At 43.5% G+C, this 20,920-nt stretch overlaps 1 protein-coding gene across 1 annotated transcript in view; it reads right to left on the reverse strand.

Annotated features, from left to right (window-relative positions):
- The window catches only part of cmtm8 (CKLF like MARVEL transmembrane domain containing 8), an 82,933-nt gene that overhangs the window by 51,358 nt on the left and 10,655 nt on the right, over positions 1–20,920 (reverse strand). The window lies entirely within an intron of this gene.

Raw genomic sequence — 20,920 nt, forward strand, 5'->3', positions numbered from 1 at the left:
GATTTGGATGAAGCAAATTTCTAGATGACACAAAGCTGGGTGGCACTGTGAGGAGGATGCTATGAGAATGCAGGCTGACTTGGACAGGTTGGGGGAGTGGGAAGATGCATGGCAGATGAAGTTTAATGTGGATAAATGTGAGGTTGTCCACTTTGGTATCAAAAACAGGAAGGCAGATTACTATCTAAATGGCGTCAAGTTGGGAAAAGGGGAAGTACAACGGGATCGGGGGGGTCGTTGTTCATCAATCTATGAAAGTAAGCATGCAGGTACAGCAGGCAGTGAAGAAATCGAATGGGGCATGTTGGCCTTTATAACAAGAGGAGTCGCGTACAGGAGCAAAGAGGTCCTTCTGCAGTTGTACAGGGTCCTAGTGAGACCACACCTGGAGTATTGGAGGTTTGGTCCCCTAATTTGAGGAAAGACATTCTTGCTATGGAGGGAGTGCAGCGTAGGTTTACAAGGTTAATTCCTGGGATGGCGGGACTGTCATATGCTGAGACAATGGAGAGGCTGGGCTTGCATACTAGAATTTAGAAGGATGAGAGGCAATCTTATTGAAACATATAAGATTATTAAGGGTTTGGACATGCAAGAGGCAGGAAACGTGTTCCCGATGTTGGGGGAGTCCAGAACCAGGGGCCACAGTTTAAGAATAAGGGGTGAGCCATTTAGAACGGAGATGAGGAAACTGATTTTATTTTTAAACTAGCACATTGGTTGACAAATTTAGCCGTGCAGATAAATTCATCAAAGTTATTTTAGCAGGGAATATGCAGCTTTATTATGCTGTATTTTTTATAGAACAGTAACCGCTTATTTGGTTTGATTCAGAATTGTACAATTTCACACAAAGATTTGAGAGTGTGGAATTCTCTGCCTCAGAAGACAGTGGAGGTCGGTTCTCTGGATACTTTCAAGAGAGAGCTAGATAGGGCTCTTAAAGATAGCGGAGTCCGGGGATATGGGGAGAAGGCAGGAACTGGGTACTGATTGGGAATGATCAGCCATGATCACATTGAATGGCGGTGCTGGCTCGAAGGGCCAAATGGCCTACTCCTGCACCTATTGTCTATTGACACTTCGACATGCGAATGAGATCCCAGGCTTAAATTCAAGCACATCAATTGATTCTTATGAACGGCAGAACAAGTTTCCTCACTCTCACCACTTTTAGCAATTGTTCCTTCTTTTGCTTTCGATATAATTCATCACAATTATGGTTTGAGATCAAGAATGTAGCGTTGGGTCTCTTTAGACTTTAAAGACACAGCACAGAAACAGGCCCTGTGGCCACCGAGACCGCGCCGACCAGTGATCACCCCCATACACCAACACTATCCGACACACTAGGAATAATTTACAATTTTACCGAAGCCTGTTAACCTTCAAACCTGTACGTCTTTAGAGTGTGGGAGGAAACGGATGTACATGGAGAAAACCCACACATTCACAGGGAGAACGTACAAACTCCATACAGACAGCACCCATAGTCAGGATCGAACCTGGGTCTCTGGCGCTGTAAAGCAACAACTCTATCACTGGGTTGCCTCTGTGAAACATCGAGGTGGATATATCCCCAGAGATGGATGGGATTGCAAGATACAGCATGGAAATAGGTCCTTTGGCCCACCAGGTCCACGGCAACCATTGTCGCCCATTCACACTAGTTCTGTGTTATCCCACTTTAGCATCCATTCCTGCACACAAACGGAAATTTACAGAGGTCAATTAACCTTCACACCCACATGCCTTTGGGAAACTGGAGAATCCGGAGGAAACCTGTGCAGTCACATGGAGGACATACAACCTTCACATAACCAGCATCCAAGGCCAGAATCACACCTGGGTGTCTGGCGCTGTGAGGCAGCAGCTCTACCAGCTGCACCACTGTGCCACTCCACAGACCTATCCCAGGTTAAGAGAGGAGATTGTAGGGGTCTTGATAAGAATCATTGTATCCTCTCTATCCATAGGAGAGATCCCAGAGTATTAGAGGGTAGCCAATGTTGTTCCTATGTTTACGGAGGTAACATAGGAAATTAGAAACTAGCGAGTCTCCTGTCAATGGTAAGGAAGCTACTAGAAAGGATTCTTTGAGACAGGATTTACTTGCATTCGGAAGAGAATGTGATAATTATGGACAAAGCTTGGCTTTGTTCACAGTAAGTCATATCACACTAACTTGATTGTTTTTTTCTTTAAGTGACAAGGGTGATTGATAAGGATAAGGCAATGGATGTTGTCTACGTGTATTTTAATAAAGCGCTTGATAAATCCCCTCATGGTAGGCTGATCATGAAGATTAACAATCATGGAATCCAAGATAACTTGCTCATTCAGATTCAGAAATGGCTGACTTAGAAGGGGGCTGTGGTGGATGGGTGTTATTCTGGCTGGCGGTCTGTGACCAGTGGTATTCCGCAGTAATCTGTGCTGGGACCTCTGCTGTTTGTGATACCTATAAACTACTTCAAAGCAAATGTAGATGGTTTGATTAGTAAAGGGCCTGTCCCACTTGCATGAGATTGCATGCGTTTGGCGCGACCAAACATGGTCGCTTGAGGCGTACGGGCACCATATGGCCGCGCGGGGCCGGTCCCACTTAGAAGTGCAGAGTTGTGCGGGGCTGGTCCCGACATCACGCGTGGCTCCGAAAATCTGACAGTGTCCGAAATCTTTGCGCTCCAACGGCCAGTCGGCACGCAGGCGCATTGCGGTCGTATGCAGCATCTTGACGGCGTACGCCTAGCGTGTGGCGTTGCGTGATGACATCACCGCCCGGCGTGGCATTGAGTGATGACGTCACCGCCCAACGCCAAATTCAGTCGGTCCGCCTCCTGCCCAGCTGATTGGTAAGTATAATGCAAATGACATCACGCGCGTACTTAGCGTGAACTCCGCTTCTGTTTGGTCGCTCCAAACGCATGTAATCGCATGCAAGTGGGACAGGCCCTTTAGTTCACAAACACCACCAAAATTCCTCGCCACAGTGAGGAAGGCCATCAAATGATGAAGCAGGATATAGATCTGTTACAAATATGGACGTAGAAATGAGATGGAGTTTAGTCTGAGTAAACATGAGGTGTTATACTCCGTGAGGTCGAATGTAAGTGGAATGTAACTGTTAATAGCATCCCTTCAGAGCACTAATGTACAGAGGGATCTTGGGGTCCAAGTTCATAGCACCCTGAAAGTGGTAACACGAGTAGATGGAGTGGTAAAGAAGGCTTCCCTTCATCAGTTATGGCATCAAGTATAGAGTCAGGATATAATGGTACAGTTTTATAAAGGTTTAGTGGAGTATTGTGTGTAGCTCTGGACATCTCATTACATAAAGGATGAGGAAGCTTTGGAAGGTTTACCAGAATGCTGAAATGAGGAACTGCGGATGCTGGTTACTACACAAAAGGACACAAACTGCTGGTGTAACTCAGCAGGTCTCTCTGGAGAACATGGATGGGTGACGTTTCAAGTCGAGACCCTTCTTCAGACTGTCAGAACAGAACACATTTCCTAGGTTCTACCTGTAGATGGAAAAGCATTCAAAGGAACAAAAATTTTTTTTTTTAAATCACATTTATAAAGGCAAAGAGTAATCAAGGACAGCCAGGAAATTTTTTGTTGAAGAATGGGCTTTGCCTGACTGAATCTTTTGAGAGAGTACCTTTGGCCTGAAATGTAAACTTTGTTTCTCTATTCACAGCAGTTGTCTGACTGGCTGTGTGTTTCTAGTGCATTCTGTTTTTATAACAAGGACTATCAATGAGGGCAAGGATTTGATATAGTTAGTCTACATGGATTTTAGTAGGGCACCTGACAAAATTTCACATAACAGATTGATAAAAAGTGAAAGCATACATGAATCAATGGTTTAAAAAATAAAAAAAACACACACACACACACTTTTACCAAGCCATATATACATGGCTGTGAAGCTTGGCAGATATTAACACTACCGGTCGGTTATCCACGGTTCTGAAAACTACTGCTTACCTTTTTTTTCCCCCCAATGAGCCAATGAAATTGGCCGGCCAGCATCAGCTTCAACCCACGAGAATCTCCAAGAACCTTCGACCCCTTGGCAACCCATGAGGACCTCCTAGCAACCCACCTACAGCTCGAAAATTCTCGCTACTCTCCATGGCAGCTTCATTCTAGTCGCCGCTATTAGTCAATATGTTGAAAAATTCACGGCGACTGTAATGAGGCAGTGACTAATTCCCAGAATGTGGGAACTCCTCACGACCATGAAGGCCTGCAGTTAAAAAGTTCAAAATGATGCCAACATCAGCAGTGAGGAGTTAGTGTGGTAGAAAGTTGGTGGCTATAGGAAATAATCAAATATAGCAGTTAGATGAGCACAAAAGTGACAAAGGTAATTCAATCCAGCAGAATGTCTAACGATGCACCTCGGAGGCAGAGCACAGCAAGGGACAACAAAGTAAATGGCACCATACTAAATGTGTAAAGGAACTGAGGAATTCTGGATTGCATTTTGACAATTCCTGAAAAGGTTGCAGAACAGCTATTAAATAAGCTTGGATGCCATATAAAACTGCAACTGCAGAGAATGGAGTCATGTTCATTAGTAAACAGTTTAGTTTAGTTTTCGGCCCACCGAGTCCATGCCGGGGGGGGGGGGATAAAGTTTTTTGATCATATGCAAAATAGGTAATATGCTTCCTCTTCTCTACTTGTGCGGTGCCTGTACAGCACCACACAAGTTTCAGAGCAAACAGGCAGTTCCCACAGTCCACACCCAGAAAAACAAACAATTATTTTCTTATAGAAATTATCTTGTGGAATATATGCTTAATCTGCTTGTATACTTTTCCATCACCAAAGTGTTACAGTTTTCAGAAAGTACTAATGAGGAGATATATATAATAGAATAGCTCGGATGGTGACTTTTATATAAGCTAGGTAATTTGCAAAAGAAAAGCTTAAGGTTTTCAGAAACACATGTATCCTAAAGAAATAAAGTACAAAGAAACACATACAGCGAACAGATAAATCAAAACATAGAAACGGCAATCTGAACCTGCATAGCTTAGTTTATTGTTTTGAGGCAATTATAACGCTGGAGGAAATTGTATTCAATATGATTTTGTGTTAAAGAATGGATTACTGAATAGGGCCTCTTCTTAGGCCAGAGGTCATCTGCTCTTTCTCTATGGCACATTTTTGATGTGACAAAGATGAAGAGTTATGGCCGGTTATGCTGAGTTCGAGACAGAATTCAAGGCTGAGAGATAATATACTCTGTTGTTAGCTTTGGCTATGTTAAATTATAATGAGGTTGAGATAAGGCTTGGATGCTTGGAAAGGAAAATAATCAGATTGATGGATTTGTGACCTTCCTTCTGTTTATAGAAAGTCGAAGAAGCAGATGTACTTCTGATGTAATGGTCTGAAGTTGTGAATCTACCTTTGTTCCATAATATATGTAAAAGGCCTTGCAGAGAGATTGGAATTCCAGCTCCCAGATAGCAGCAAAAGGGGCTGCAAATTAGAATGAAGCTGTATCCTGACACAAAACACATATCGTCAATTGTTGACAGATTTACGACCCATGTATGCTTGGAGTTTGGAGGTGTGTGGGTTTGAATTTAACTTAGAAACTGTGTAATTCGGCGAACTCATATAATTGTAGTGTAAAATTGTAGTGAAACCATTTATGAAATGTATTGTGTCTTAGTAGGACTGTAAACATTAGACTTTGTTTAGATTTATAGAAATATCTTTCTTCTTGGTATGGAAAGTGTGTATGACGTGTGATCATTGTATTACATATGTATCTTATATTTTGAGGAGTGGTCTTTGATAATTGAGCTTACTGGGGTTTTGCTGTGTTGAAATAAAATAATTCTAAACAAAGTTAAATCACAGGCAAACAAAGGTTGTAAAATGAGGCCAGAGAAGAGGGGATCATGTGACTGCTGTTGTAAATTACCAGAAGGACTCCCATGATTGGTTACTAGCTTGTCTTACCCTCTGTATCTGAAACGTCTAATACCTATATAAATGCCATGAGTTTCTATCAAAGTTACTATTCTCTCTGGACCCGCCCCAGAGCATCAGCTCTGCATTGCAAGGTTCAGAGACTAGTCTCAGCTGAATAAAGAATCGATTTCAACAGCCACAAGCATTTGAGTCAAGTTGACTTTAGATTGACAAAATAACTCAGTTTAACACCATTCTGTAAGAATTGAATTTATGCTGATACAAATGCAAATCTTGCATGCAAATAGAATATGTCTTCTCTGTGAACATACCATTGTATTTGATACATTTATGAATATTTTGAAAACTTATTCATTTATTTGTATTATTACAACTTTAAGGAAATGAATGCAAAGCAGCATATTGTGTCATGCATAGACTCTCATAGACCTCTTTCACAGTTATGAAAGGTGTTGGGACATATAATCTGTTGAATGCATCTTTTTTCAATATTTGTCATGATGTATTGGATTGCATTTAGGAATGACACAATTAATTCATTTATTCAAATTAAACCCTTTTCCGTGGACTGTTGGCACAACAGCTACATACAATGCCCTCCATAATGTTTGGGACAAAAGCACATAATTTATTTATTTGCCTCTGTACTCCACAGTTTGAGATTTGTAATCGAAGAAAATCACATGTGGTTAAAGTGCACATTGTCAGATTTTAATAAAGGCCATTTTTATACATTTTGGTTTCACCATGTAGAAATTACAGCAGTGTTTATACATAGTTCCCCCATTTCAGGGCACCATAATGTTTGGGATACAGCAATGTCATGTAAATGAAAGTAGTCATGTTTAGTATTTTGTTGCATATCCTTTGCATGCGATGACTGCTTGAAGTCTGCGATTCATGAACATCACCAGTTGCTGGGTGTCTTTTCTGACGATGCTTTGCCAGACCTGTATTGCAGCCATCTTTAGCTTAGAAACATAGAAACATAGAAATTAGGTGCAGGAGTAGGCCATTCGGCCCTTCGAGCCTGCACCACCATTCAATATGATCATGGCTGATCATCCAACTCAGGATCCTGTGCCTGCTTTCTCTCCATACCCCCTGATCCCCTTAGCCACTAGGGTCGCATCTAACTCCCTCTTAAATATAGATTAGATTAGATTAGATTAGATAGCCTTTATTGTCATTCAGACCGAAGTCTGAACGAAATTGCAGCAGTCATACATACAATACAATTCCATAAAAAACAACAATAAACACATATTAACATCCACCACAGTGAGTCCACCCAGCATCTCCTCACTGTGATGGAGGCAAAAGTCTTTAGGTCTGCAGTCTCTTCCCTCCTCTTCTCCCTCTGCGCTGAGGCGATACCCCACCGGGCGATGTTAAAAACTGTCCCGCGGCTCAATCACCGCGCCCCGGGGTGGTCGATGCTGCCGCCCACCAGTCCTGCTGACGCAGCCGCTGGCCCGCGGCCGAACCCCGGACTCAGGCCACCACCGCCAGAACACCGTCCCAGCCACCCTCACGTGAGTATTGTGTCGTCTTCAGCCTCGGGCTGGGCCGTCCCCGACATGGGCGCCGTACCTCCCTCGGGCTGGGCCGCCCCGACATGGGCGCCGCTCCTCCCTCGGGCTGGGCCGCCCCGACATGGGCGCCGCTCCTTCCTCGGGCTGGGAGCGCCCCGACATGGGCGCCGCTCCTCCCTCGGGCTGGGAACGCCATACCTCCCCGAGCTCGGCCACTCCGACGGGAGCACCGTTCCTTCCTCGGGCCAGGCCGTCCTCCCGGGAGCGTCACAGCCCCTCACGGAAGCACTGTTCCAGCCCCGAGCCGGGCCGCCCTCACGGGAGCGAGCTCAGGGCGAGTCCTGGCGGGCTCTGCCTCCTGAGCCTCGAGGTCGCCAGCTCCGCCATTAGGCCTCAGCGCAGACGGAGGCAGAGAAGGGGAATACGACAAAAAAGTCGCATTCCCCCGCAGGGAGAGACAGCAAGCCCCGTTTCAACCCCCCCCCCCCCCGCCCAAACACAAACTAAAAACCAAAACTAGACTAACCAAAAACGAAATAAACAACACAAAAAACACAAAACAAACAGGACTGCCGGTGAGCCGCTGCAGCCAGAGCCACGCCGCCACTCCGAATAGCCAATGAACTGACCTCAACTACCTTCTGTGGCAGAGAATTCCGCAGATTCACCACTCTCTGTATGATAAATGTTTTTCTCATCTCGGTCCTAAAAGATTTCCCCCTTATCCTTAAACTGTGACCCCTTGTTCTGGACTTCCCCAACATCGGGAACAATCTTCCTGCATCTAGCCTGTCCAAACCCTTAAGAATTTTGTAAGTTTCTATAAGATCCCCCCTCAATCTTTTAATTTCTAGCGAGTACAAGCCGAGTCTATCCAGTCTTTCTTCATATGAAAGTCCTGACATCCCAGGAATCAGTCTGGTGAACCTTCTCTGTACTCCCTCTATGGCAAGAATGTCTTTCCTCAGATTAGGAGACCAAAACTGTATGCAATACTCCAGGTGTGGTCTCACCAAGACCCTGTACAACTGCAGTAGAACCTCCCTGATCCTATACTCAAATCCTTTTGCTATGAATGTTTATAGCTTATGCTAGTTTGAGGTTAGTCCCCCTTTCTCTTCAGCATATAAAAGGCATGCTCAATTGGGTTCAGATCGAGTGATTGACTTGGCCACTCAAGAATTGACCATTTTTTAAAAACTCCTTCGTTGCTTTAGCAGTATGTTTGGTATCATTGTCTTGCTGTAGAATGAACAACCGGCCAATGAGTTTTGAGGCATTTGTTTGAACTTGAGCAAATACGATGTGTCTATAAACTTCAGAATTCATTATGCTACTACCATCAGCAGTTGTATCATCAATGAAGATAAGTGAGCCAGTTTCTTCAGCAGCCATACATGCCCAGGCCATAAAACCCACACCACCATGTTTCACAGATGAGGTGGTATGCTTTGGATCTTGGGTTGTTCTCTCCTCCATACTTTGCTCCGATATAAGTTAATCTTTGTCTCATTTGTCCACAAGACCTTTTCCAGAACTGTGGTTGCTCTTTCAAGTACTTCTTGACAAACTGTAACCTGGCCATCCTATTTTTTCCAGATAACCAGTGGTTTGTATTTTGCAGTGTAGCCTCTGTATTTCTGTTCATGAAGTCTTCTGCAGACAGTAGTCATTGACAAATCCACACCTGACTCCTCACCAGTGCTCTATTTCTTCTTAATGATGTTCCTAACAGTTGATTTTGGCAAGCCTAGGGTTTGGCTGATGTCTCTAACAGTTTTATTGTTTCTCATTCTCATAATGGCTTCTTTGACTTTAACTGGCACAACTTTGGTCTTCATATTGATAAACTGCAATAAAAGTTTCCAAAGGCGATGGAAAGACAAGGTGCTGAGAGCTCTCTTATACCTGCATTAAGGAGGCAATTAAACACACCTGAGCAATTACAGACACCCATGAAGCCCTGTGTCCCATGCATTATGGTGCCCTGAAATGGGGGGGGGGGGGACTATGTATAAACACTGCTGTAATTTCTACATGGTGAAACCAAAATGTATAAAAGTGACCTTGATTAAAAACTGACAATGTGCACTTTAACCATATGTGATTTTTTATATGAAATCTCAAATTGTGGAGTACAGAGACAAATAAATAAATGATGGGTCTTTGTCCCAAACATGATGGAGAGCACTGTAAATGACCAGGTTTCACAATAATAATGTTGAAGTAAAATTCTGCACATCTTTCCTACTAATTTGGGTTAATGATTAATAGATTGTAAAAGTTACACAGCTGTGATGCAAAAAATACTGCTTAGCAACTGAATATTAATGGACCATCTATAGTTCAGTTCAGTGCAGAATTCAGTTCATGCCAGCTAATTGCAAAGTTCAAACACCATTTCCATGTTTTAATCTCCTCCAGTACTCTCAATTGTTCCTCATTAAAGACAATTACTGGGAATTGTTAATATCGTTTCTGTACCTTGTGCATTAGGCATGCTGACAGCGAATATGTACACAATACACAACATCTCAATAAAACTGCATGCTAAGGTGCTCAGATAACTTGGTTAACAGTATTAATAACAAGTTAACTCTTCCAGGCCCTGTATTCACCAAGTTAACTGACATTAACAATTTATTTTACTTCCACAGCTAGGTAAGGGAGTACAGGGAAAGGACTCGGTTGATAAACTCGGTGAGATTAATCAGCCTGATACACTTAATGGGAAGAGGATTCAAAGAGCAGCCAAAGCACTGTATGCCAGCAAATAGTCTGACACTTCAGGGAAGATGAACTAAGCAAGAAAAATTAGAACACAAAAAATAGAAACAAGAGTAGGTCACCCAGCCTTCAAGGCTGCCCTGCCATTCAATATGACCATGGACGATGTACCCCAGACCACACACGTCTTCTGTACCAGTTCCCCAAAATCATTAATCTTTCAAATATCCTCTTTAAATAAATCTATCTATCTTGAGCAGAAATAAGGATAGGCAAGTTGTTTAAGTAAATACAAAGTGCGGGAGGAACTCAGTGGGTCAGGGAGCATCTGTAGAGGGAATGGACAGGCGATGTTTTGGGTCGAGACACTTAACGTCACTTATCCAATCCTCTACAGATGCTGCCTGACCCGCTGAGTTCCTCCAGCACTTTATGTTTTGTTCAATATTCCATCATCTTGAACAAGACATCATTTTGGGTATGTGAATGACATGGCTAGCCCTGAGAGCTGGCTGAGGAAAAACTAGATGTTGGACAAGAATTGACTTTAGTTCACTTATCGTTCCAGTGAATTTAGAGGGTTTGCAGAGACCTGCCTTGTGCTATTTCGTAGTGCCTTGAAGTTTCTGCAAGAGATAGTCCAAGTCTCAGAAGCACACAGGAGGAAGGGATCATACCTGCTCCATTGGACATAGGTTGTGATCAACAAATATCCTATGTAATAATATTGGGCTAGATTGCCAATGGTGGCACAGTGGTAGAGTTGCTGCCTTACAGCACTTTCAGCCGGAGATCCGGGTTCGATCCAGACAGCGGGTGCTGTCTGTACTGAGTTTGCCCTTTCTCCCCATGACCGTGTGGGTTTTCTCTGAGATCTTAGATTTCCCCTCACACTCCAAAGACGTACAGGTTTGTAGGCCATTTAAAATGCAGATGAGGAAAAACTTTTTCACCCAGAGAGTTGTGAATCTGTGGAATTCTCTGCCTCTGAAGGCGGTGGAGGCCGATTCTCTAGTTGCATTCAAGAGAGAGTTAGATAGAGCTCTTAAAAATAGCAGAGTCAAGGGATATGGGGAGAAGGCAGGAGCAGGCTACTGATTGTGGATGATCAACCATGATCACAATGAATGGCAGTGCTGGCTAGAAGGGCCTAATGGCCTACTGATGCACCTATTGTCTATTATCTATTAATTGGCTTTCTATATTTAAATGTTTTTAATTGTCCCTAGTGTGTGGGGTAGTGTCAATGTGCAGGGATCACACATCGGTCCGGACTCGGCGGGCCGAAGGGCCTTTTTTTGTGATGTATCTCTAAACTAAACTACCCAACGCACTGACAAAGTAATTTCTGGCGTTTATCTCATCGGGTAGGAAAAAGGTTGAACTGAGGAAGTCACGCAACCACCTGGTGCCTTCCACTCACAACTTCACCAAGTGAGGAGCGATCTTCTTTCTGGTGGTTCCCATCATGGGAGACATACACTGGCAGTGATATTGGTTCCACTGAGATTTGTTTGCGCATTTAAATTGCACTAAATGCCGAGAGGCCCTGCTTCAAGCCTGCAAATTGAAGATAATTCATATCATTTTGTAATGATGTCCTGTAAACCTGTATTCCTATCTCTGTCTATTTTACTGCATACAATGTGGTGACTGCACATCTCACCAGACAAAGTCATCAATTGACGAACACAGGGACACAAAAAACAAAAAAAATTGCTTCAATGCCTTTGAGACAACTGCAGTGTACAGCTGGCCAGGATTATGAAGGCCTTTTGGTTACTGCCAGTCCATTAATCATCACTGTATAGAACCTCCACTGCTGCCTGAAAATGTTTTTTATTAATGAAGCACATCTGGGAAAGTTATTGTTTAGTTTTATTATAACTTTGAACACAAGTTTTAAAAGTGCACTTTTTGTTGTTCACATTGAAGAGATGTCCGCTGCTGCAACTCACTTACATTATATTGTTATCAAATGGTTGGCCAGGTTACAACCCCACCCCAGTCTTTACCTGTGTTGCTAACATACATTAAATGAAGAGATTATACCTTCAGCATTATTTTGGAGATTTCAAAGGAATATTGAAAATCCCGCTGTTTGTAGGTTTATGGAGATAAGGAGAGGCACGACCAAGAGTCAGCTCCAATGGCACCAGATTGATGAAAATATGTCCAATGAGAAGAAAAAGGATGAAAAATAGGCCATTTGGCCCTTCCAATCAGTGCTGTTATTCATCAAGATCATGGCTGAACATCAACTGCCATTCCCCTTGACTCTGCCCGTAGCCCCCAATATGCAGAAATGTATCAGTTTTAAATTAAATCAATTAATGAGCAACCACAGGGTAGAATATTGAGGATTCATTACTCTCTGTGTGAAGAAATCTCTTCTCATCTCAGCACAAACTACCCCACAACTTATTCTGAGACTGTGACCTCTAATCTCAACTCAGCGAGGGGACGTATATTCCCTTCTTCCAGCTCTGTAAAATTTCTGCAAGTTTGAAAATTACATCCCTCATTCTCAATCCAGAGAAAGGAGGCCTAGTCTACTCAGCTTCTCCTTGCAGGACAAACCTGCTATCTCTGGAACCAGTCCAGTAAACATCACTCCTGGATTAGATGTTCAAAATCAAAATGTGTAGGAAGGAACTGCAGACGCTGGTTTACACCGAAGATCGATACAAAATGCTGGAGTAACTCAGCAGGACAGGTAGCATCTCTGGAGAGAAGGAATGGGTGACGCCACCCATTCCTTCTCTCCAGAGATGCTGCCAGTCCCGCTGAGTTACTCCAGCATTTTGTGTCCAACTTTGGTGCAAAATCAAGATGATCATGTTACCCCTATGCACAGCTAAATTGGGTAAGCAAATATTTCAGCGTCCACAATTCCGCAGGTACATGGAGGAGTTTATGCTCCTGGAACAAACTGTTTATTGGCACAAATAAAGAGCTAGAGATTGGGCAGGACTTAGTTATTTAAAACAGCATATAACAGCAAACAACTTTTATTTGAATAAGGAACCGCAAACTATATAAACAGAACTCAGTATGACTAAAACAGCAGCAATAAAAATACTGCGTCTGATAAAAGCACAGTGAATTTTCCAACAGTATGTTCATCATTTCCATTCTGTAAAGGGATATTACTGTATGCAACCTACCACAGCTTACATCATGGAATCAGGGTAACTGTGACTTGGAACATACATTCTGCACAACCCATAGATTTTTCTATCACCCACCCATCCTCACTATCATATTTAGCCCCTACGCTGGCAAGGAACCAGAAGAATCATTATAGTGAAATTAACAAGTTTGTTGTGGAACTAACTAGAGTAAAGATGCCACCAGCCCACTCGTAAATTTGGCATAACTAAGTACTGGTTGTCTTTGCTCTTCGCTCTCAATCCCGATGCATGGTTTCGACCCAAAACCCCAACAATTCCTATTTGCCCAGCAGATACTGTTGGATCAGCTGAGTTTCCCCAGCACATTGTTTTCTTACTCCAGATTCCAGCTTCTGCACTCTGTGGCAACAACAACATTTACACGTCCTGTTCCTTGCTGTAAGCAATAAGGCTACAGCTAGGCTGGAATTTACTGATTTTGTTAATAAAATGATGTTTGGCTCCTTTCGATGCTGCCAAGCTGGTGCTAGAACAAAAAATGATGCAATTTGCAATCACCTGACTGCACCTACCAGACCTCAATGCAAATCCACATGGAAAAGAAAATTACCCAAGCAGTAATTCATACTGGAATACGTCTAAAGATATTGGAAACTAAATTCAGCAGAAACAGAACATACTTGTCATTAGCTAACCAGGTGGCTATGCAGAGGGAAGTATGGCGAGTACTACAGCACCTGCAACATTGCCCATACAGATGTACTATGCATTCTGAGCAGGATTTCAGCTGGCACCCCATTGCCACTTAACCCACAGCAAACAATGGCCTGTTGTGTGTGTGCCCCATATTTCCTTGATTACCGTTGCTTTTTGCATATCTTCCATTCTTTTCTCCCAAGTACCGTCTATATCTCCCCCCCCCCCCCCCCCCCCCCCCCGACTCTCAGTCCGAAGAAGGGTCTCGACCTATTCCTTTTCTCCAGAGAAGCATGCTATATTTGTTTTGCCCAATGTGATGATGTTGACTGTGCCTACAGATACATTTATGGTTCTGATGCATCAAAGAAGTGCAGAATGTTTGCTTTTGCTGCCGATGTGACCAGTTCAGAACTTTAGTTCCTCTGAATCAAGGTGACACGTTTGGATCAATAAGCGATTACCAATTGTCACACCACTACAGGTGCTATCTTTTCAGTGCCCCTAGTTGAAATGGAGGGATTATCAAACACGGATTTTGTTCAATACATTCAATCCCTCCAGCAATCTTTGCTTTTCATTTATATTTCCACCATCGGCAGATTTATGGGGCTTTTGGAACAGTTATGACAGCTTAGAACTGGGAATCCACTAATCACTGTGGGCCATCAACAAAAATGTATCGACCACAATCTGTCAGCCAGTGGCCCAGCACATTCTTCACTCTACCATTAGAATCCAGCCGGGGGCGTTCCACACTAGTTTAATGAGAGGTTCCAAAGGTGGGAGCAGCACCAGGTATCCTAACAAAAAGAGTCAACTTTTTGAAGCTGCAACCTTCACAAGTTATAGAAACATAGAAAATAGGCGCAGGAGTAGGCCATTTGGTCCTTCTAGCCAGCACCGTCATTCAATATGATCATGGCTGATCATCCTAAATTAGTACCCCGTCCTACTTTCTCCCCATATCCCTTGATTCTGTGTGCCCTAACAGCTATATCAAACTACATGGGAGTAGAATTAGGCCATTCTGCCCATCGAGTCTACTCCGCCATTCAATCATGGCTGATCTCTGCCTCTTAATCCCATTTTCCTGCCTGATCTCCATAACCCTTGACACCCGTTCTAATCAAGAATTTGTCTATTTCTGCCTTAAAAATATTCACTAACTTTGCCTCCACAGCCCTCTGTGGCAATGAGTTCCACAGATTAACTACCCTCTGACTAAAGAAGTTCCTCCTCGCCTCCTTTCTAAAAGAGCACCGTTTAATACCGAGGCTATGACCCAGACTCTCCCACCAGTGGAAACATCCTTTTCACAACCTGCATGTTATTCAGTAAAACCTCACAATAGACTGAGCTAACCAATTTTCCAAATAATAGATCAAGTCAAAGCTCTAGTGATTGGCACTGGGCAATTAAAGCGTTAACAGGATGAGGTGGTTATAAGAACACACCTTCCGTAAACAATGATAGGTCCCAGCATGTGCTTAGTTACAAATACCTTGCTCACTATGGTAGGTTTCATGATGAACACTTGGCTCCAGATCTCATTCTAGACTTGCAGCTGTAAGAGTTGGATTTCAGAGAACACAATGAAGTGGAAGCAGGAGTTGGACATAAGATGTTCTGAATTTTCTCTGCTATTCCCCAAGTTCATGATCACCCTTCCATCTCAGCACCATTTTCCAGCACTATCCCGATATCCCTTGATTCCTTAATGCCCAGAAACCAATCAAAATTTTGAATGAATATTACCAAATATCATTCAAACCACCAAATATCATATCACCAAACTTCAACAGCCCTCTGGGTTAGAAAATTATAAAGCCTCATCTCCCTTTTATGTAAAAGGTTTCACCTCATTTAATTCCCAAATACGCTCTCCCCAAATCTCAAACCATTCTGCTTGGCACATTAAGACAACTCAACCAGAAGCAACATCTTCCCTGCATCTAGCCTGGTATTCATTATTTTGAACACCTCAATGAGATCTCCTCTTCATTCAATCTCTCCTCATTCAACAAATCTGCCATGCATGGAATCTATTGAATTTTCAAATATATCTCTCGTTGGCTCCTCAGAGAGTAGGGAGGCTGCTTAAAAAATAAATAAAGTAGGAATGGCATAGAGGGTCCACAAAATATCACTGGCAGATAAGAATGAGAAAACTCCCAGCATTATATAAGAGCAGAGAAAGAGTGAGCCCCTCGCGGACTAAAGGGGAAATCCTTTAATGGAACCAGAGCATGTGGGCGAGGTCTTTCATGAATAGTTCTCATATTCACCAAGGAAAAGGACAGATAAGAGGTATCCCAATTAAGAGATTGTTGGGGCCCTGACAGACATATTCCAGTCTATGCTGGCCATAAGTATCATATTTCAGAAGACAGCAAATACAATATCTATATTCAGAAGAACAGTAGAGGTAAGCCAGGTAATTATAAACAAGGCAATCTAATATCAGCAGCTGGGAAATTATGGGAAACAAATATGAAGAACAGTATTAATTCACATTAAGAAAGGTCGGGATTATTCAGAGATGGCTTGCATTTGTCAGTGGGAAACTGAGTTTTCTTTGAGGAGATAACATAGCATACTCATGTTGGCAGTGCTTTACTTTGACTTCAGTAAAGCCTTTGACAAGGTCTTGCATGGGAAGCTAGTCCAAGAGGTTAGAACCCATGAGATTCAAGGCAAGTTGGCAAATTGGATCCAAAAATGGCATAGTAATAGGTGTCAGTGATGGTGGATGGTTTATTTTGTGAATGGATGCCTGCGACTAGTGGTGTAGCACAGGGGCTGGTACTAGGGCCATTACAATTTAGGAGGTCGCTAGATTACATAGAAATTGGTGGTGTTAATAGTGAAGAGGCTAGTCTAAGTCAACAGAATTATATTGAACAGCTGGTGAATTGGGCAGGACAACAGCAGATGGAATACAAGTTTGATAAGTGAGAGGTGGTACAGTTTAGAAGATCAAATAAGAGTAGCACAAATATTATTAATGGCAAGGCCCTAGAGAATATTGCAGATCAAACAGATATTGTATACAAGCTCAAAGATCAGCAAATGTATTAGCACAGGCAGATAGGGTGATAAAGAAGGCATGCAGGACACTTGCCTTCATTTCCTGGGCATGGAGTACAAGAACAGAAGGCCTTGGTACAACTTGGTACAAATTTATAAAACATTGGTTAACCGCAGCTGAAATATTATATGCAGTGCTAGTCATCACACTACAGGAAGGCCATGATTATGCTGGAGAGGGCACAGAGGAGTTTTCATGCGCTGGAGTGCTTCAGTTATTGTAAGAGATTGGACTTTTTCCTCTTTGGAGCAAAGTATGCTGGTGCAGGTCCGTACAAAGCTTTTCAAAAAGGGGGGTGGCATGACAAGATTACAAAAAACTTAATGTGAAATAGTGTGTGCGCTGCACACATCACGAGCGCGAAGTGTGAAGTCCCTCGATGCCAGGGTCCAGGGAAGTCCCCCGGAAGCTCAGGCGTTTTAGATGCTCTCTGATCCATTCTGAGCCTTGTTTTAGAGCATTTTTGCACCAAATTTATGACCAATATTTCAGAAATTAACAGGAATCTGAGGTAGCTTTTTCACACAGAGGGAGCTGGGTGTATGTAACGAGCTGCCAGAGGAGGTAGTTAAGACTGGGACTATCCTAATGTTTAAGAAACATTTGGACACATACAGATAGGACAGATTTAGATGGATATGGGCCAAACTCGTGTGAGTGGGACTAGTGTAGATGGGACATGTCGGTCGGTGTGGGCAAGTTGGGCTGAAGGGCCTGTTTCCACACTGCATCATTATATGACTAAAAAGTGAAGAAGAAAAATGCATGCAGATAAGCAGAGCAGATTTGAAAGAGGAGTGAAATGTAAAGGCAGAGAGAGGTTTATGGGTGGAAAGGAACATAGGAAAGGAGGGGGGAGAGTGGGCTTGGGCAGATGGGTGAAGGGACAATAGTCACAAAGTGCTGGAGTAACTCAGCGGGTCAGGCAGCATCTGCGGAGAATATGAATAGGCGACGTTTCACAGAATGCTGGAGTAACTCAGCGAGTCAGGCAGCATCTGTGGAGAACATGGATAGGTGATATGTCACAGAGTGCTGGAGTAACTCAGTGGGTCAGGCAGCATCTCTGGAGAAAAGGTATAGATTATAGTTCGGCTCAAGACCGTTCTGCAGTAATATTCATGATGTGCCATGCATAGACATTCCTGAATGTTACCCAAACCATCGTGAGCTACTTTGTTACGGTGCTTGCCCTCGCCTATAACGTCTCTGCTGCCTTGGGTGATGCAGGACAGGACATAAGCTTTGGGACATGGTGTGAAGCTGTTGCCGTCTGTCCCAGCCTGGTAAAAACCTGGATGGAGTGGATTTGCAGAGGATGTTTCCACTAGTGGGAGAGTCTAGGACCAGTGACCACAGCCTCAGAATTAAAAGACATTCCTTTAGGAAGGAGATGAGCAGGAATTTCTTAAGTCAGAGGGTGGTGAACTGTGGAATTCATTGCCACAGACAGCTGTGGAGGTCAAGTCAATGGACATTTTTCAGGAGATTGATAGATTCTTGATTGATAGGGGTGTCAGAGGTAATGGGGAGAAGGCAGGAGAATGGGTTTGAGAGGGAAAGATAGAGTCATAGGGTGATACAGTGTGGAAACAGGCCCTTCGGCCCAGCATGTCCCATCTGCACTAGTCCCACCTGCCCACGTTTGATCCATATCCCTCCGAACCTGTCCTATCCATGTACCTGTCTAACTGTTTCTTAAATGTTGCGATAGTCCCTGCCACAACTACCTCCTCTGGCAGCTTGTTCCATACACCTACCACCCTTTGTGTGCAAAACATACCCCTCAGATTCCTATTAAATCTTTTGCCCATCACCTTAAACTTATGTCCTCTGCTCCTTGATTCACTTACTCTGGGCAAAAGACTCAACCATATCTATTCAAATCATGATTTTATACACCTCTATTAGATCTCCCCTCAGCCTCCTGTGCTCCATGAAATAGAGTCCCAGCCTACTCAACCTCTCCCTGTAGCTCTGGCCCTCTAGTCCTGGCAACATCCTCATAAATCTTCACTGTACCCTATCCAGTTTGATGACATCTTTCCTATAACATGGTGCCCAGAACTGAACACAATACACTGAATGCGGCCTCACCAACTTCTTACGCAACTGCAACATGACCTCCCAACTTCTATATTCACCCGACCCGCTAAGTTACTCCAGCACTCTGTGAAATGCACAGAACAGGGCAAGATTCGCAAGTTTGCTGATGATACAGAAGTGAGTGGTTTTGCAGATAGTGAAGATGGTTGTGAAAGATTGCAGCAGGATCTGGATCAATTAGCCAGGTGGGCAGAGGAATGGTTGATGGTTGCATGGTTCCTTGAAGGTCATGTCGCAGGTATATCAGGTGGTCAAAAAAGTATTTTGGCACTTTGGCCCTCATCAGTCAGAGTATTGAGTATAGAAGTTGGGAGGTCATGTTGCAGTTGTATAAGACGTTGGTGAGACCGCATTTAGAATATTGTGTTCAGTTCTGGGCACCATGTTATAGGAAAGATGTCAAACTGAAAAGAGTACAGAGATCCCCATCCTGGATCAGTCCAATCAGGGTTTTGTCATCCACAAACTTGAGAAGCTTGACAGAGGTGTCTGTGGGGGTGCAGTCATTGGCTGTGAAGTGGTGATTGGAGTGGAGTGGTGATTGGAGTGGGGTGGGTGTAGAAGGGCCCAGTCTTTGCAGACTGAGGTCAGGCTGTGAGTGGGTGTGAAGTGTTGGTTGGGGTGGGAAAGTTTCCACTCTTTTCATACTGGAGTCTTGCCTTAAGTAGGTGTGAAGTGGTGAATGGGAAGGAGAGGGTGCAGGGTCTGTTCTTTGCAGACTGGGGTCTGGCTGTGTTTGTTGGGGAGGGGGTTTCAGGGTTACGTTTCTGATTTTCAAGCCTGCAGTAATACTCATTCAGGTTGTTCGTCAGCTGACGATTGCCCAAAGAGCGGGGGGCTTTCCTCATAGCTGGTGATTTCTTGCATGCCCTTCCAAACTGAAGAAGAATCACTAGCTGAGAACTTGCTCCTCAACTTCTCAGAGTATCTTTCCTTGGCAGCTCTGATTCCTCTTCTCAGCGCTTTATCGATTAGGCTATCTTTTAACCCTTTAACGATTAGGCTATCGGCTTGACGCATATTTGACCCCAGCCCCCCCCCCCCCCCCCCCCCCCCCCCCCGGGGACGAGAGAACAGAGAACTGGCCGTTTCCAAAGTGGAAACGTTGATTTAAAAAAAAATATATTTTTTTTTTCTTAAGGGAAAAAAAGGGGGGTGCGGTCGCACCCAACGCACCCCCCCCTTCAGACGGCCATGTGGTGAAGGGGGTGGGGAAAAACACTTTATAGACATATTTAAAATAATAAGCACATATAGGCAGGTAGCAAGAAATGTTTTCCCTTGGCAGTGGGCACAGTTTTTTAAGGCATGGAGGAAATTGTTTACAGAGAGTCCGAGGAAGAATTTCTCAACCAAGTAAGTGGCTGTAATCTGCAATGCACTGCCTATGAACCCGATGACGGTACGTGGTCTCACAACATTTAAGAATGATCCGAATGGGGACATGGATTCGTAAGGCATTGGAGGATATGGATCGGGTGCTGGTAAAATTGGATTAGTATAGATACCTACTTGATGTTCGTCCTGGACATGTTGGGCAGAAGTACCTGGATTTGTGCTGTGTGATTATGATGCTAATTCTCAGGATTCTGAACAAGATATTCATTCTGTGACAAATACACATCAAAATTTGCTTCATTTATAACTCTCATCTACCTCATTTC

Source organism: Amblyraja radiata, chromosome 2 (assembly GCF_010909765.2).
Source record: "Amblyraja radiata isolate CabotCenter1 chromosome 2, sAmbRad1.1.pri, whole genome shotgun sequence".
In the NCBI taxonomy this organism is placed as follows: Eukaryota; Metazoa; Chordata; class Chondrichthyes; order Rajiformes; family Rajidae; genus Amblyraja; species Amblyraja radiata.